This window comes from Gavialis gangeticus, unplaced genomic scaffold (genome assembly GCF_001723915.1).
Source record: "Gavialis gangeticus isolate Ggan-Ray unplaced genomic scaffold, GavGan_comp1, whole genome shotgun sequence".
In the NCBI taxonomy this organism is placed as follows: domain Eukaryota; kingdom Metazoa; phylum Chordata; order Crocodylia; family Gavialidae; genus Gavialis; species Gavialis gangeticus.
This window is the reverse complement of record NW_017729022.1, coordinates 20,602,139-20,603,707: the sequence shown is the minus strand read 5'-3', so window position 1 is coordinate 20,603,707 and position 1,569 is coordinate 20,602,139. Positions and strand designations below refer to the sequence as shown.

The following is a 1,569-nucleotide window of genomic DNA, read 5'->3' as shown; positions in this document are numbered from 1 at the left end:
CAATTTATTTTCAGGTGAAGGCAATATTAAGCAGAGTACAAGTGACAATACATTAGTGCTCTGACTACATGTTAATATCTATAAAACACCCCAAAATTAAGAACTTCACCCAATGCTGGGCCAATGTAAATTTGGGCCTACATTTCCAAATATAACAGCAGCAAAGAATGTTAGTATGGAGAAGGGACAAAGGAAAAGGACACAGTGGAAAGGGGTATTTTTCTAATCTGACAGGGCTAAAGATGAGCACCTATCCACAACCCTGACAAAGACTAACGATACACAAGAATAATCAATGAACAATGAGGAAGAAAAAGGAAAGAAATAAGCAAGAGGAAAAAATATTTATCTGCAGCAACTGTAGTCCAAAGATAGGTCTCAAAAGATGAATACCAACAGACAGATGTACCTGAGAGAATCTGGCAGAAATTCCCTTTAAGCAATTCTTAGCTAATGGTGTCTAAAGGGTATACTTAGATGCCTATTATTCTTAATATTTAACTGGTGAAGTCCTTTCACCATTTTTTCACCTAAAATTCCACCATAAGAACTAGTAAACAAAGATGAAATGTTAACAGCAGCTTTATTTAGTGGACAGGAAGGAAACTAACCATTTAAATGCTAAACCATATGGCTATAGCAAACACCACTTAAGAGTAATATGTTGCTCTTTAAGAAAAAAAAATTTTGTTGGACTCCTACTTTTAGAAACTAAAAAATTCCTGGGATGCTTATTTAAAAAGGAAAGTGACACCATAAAAGGTAGCATGTAGCAATAAGGAACTGCTTCAATTAAGTATTATTATTTTCATTTCCTTAACTCTGGCTCTTGGCAAAAGTGAATCTTCAAAGAGTTTGCCAACTTCTGCAACTTCGCTGGCATCTGCTCATGAAAGACAGATGATTACCAGAGTCAGTCATTGGTGCTGTACTAACAATTTTACCAAATCTAAGCTCTTCCTGCTGCAGATTTCATCACCAGATTCTCAGAAACAGAACTGGAATGACAGCACAGTGGCCTAAAAACTATTTTTCAGTCAATTTAGAAACAGCTAATGTAACAAGACTGTTATATCATCTCTAACTAGTCTGGATGAGGATGTGTTGAAATTGCTGTCCTGAAAATACAAGTGACATCTCCAGATTAAAAAGGAACACTTTTCTATAAAAAAGGGAAGGGCCATATCATCCCAGTAAGAGACCTGCCTTTCACACTCCCTACTAGAGAAAACCTTTGCCTTCCACACGGCATTAAAATCCAGCAGAACAACACTACTCAAGAACTTGTAAAAGTGAGTATACCCAAGGCAGTCTGTGCTTAAGACATGAGCTCTAAGTAGTCCTCAAGTCTATTATAATCTCACAGGAGATGTGCAGCTACTGACCAATGTGTCTAAGCCTTTTGTTGGACAGAGGGCTCCATTATTAGCATTAGTATGGTACTTATCTGCCAGAAGACTGACATACCATCATAACAATTTATTTACAGAAGGGTTTGTCTGCTGAACACATGAGAAACAACTAAGTGCTAAATTGGTGCCAACTTCATTAGAGCAGTAGAAACTTTCT

At 36.9% G+C, this 1,569-nt stretch overlaps 1 protein-coding gene across 4 annotated transcripts in view; it reads right to left on the bottom strand.

The window, feature by feature from the left end:
• Positions 1 to 1,569, bottom strand: part of USP15 (ubiquitin specific peptidase 15) — a 135,411-nt gene that overhangs the window by 93,752 nt on the left and 40,090 nt on the right. The window lies entirely within an intron of this gene.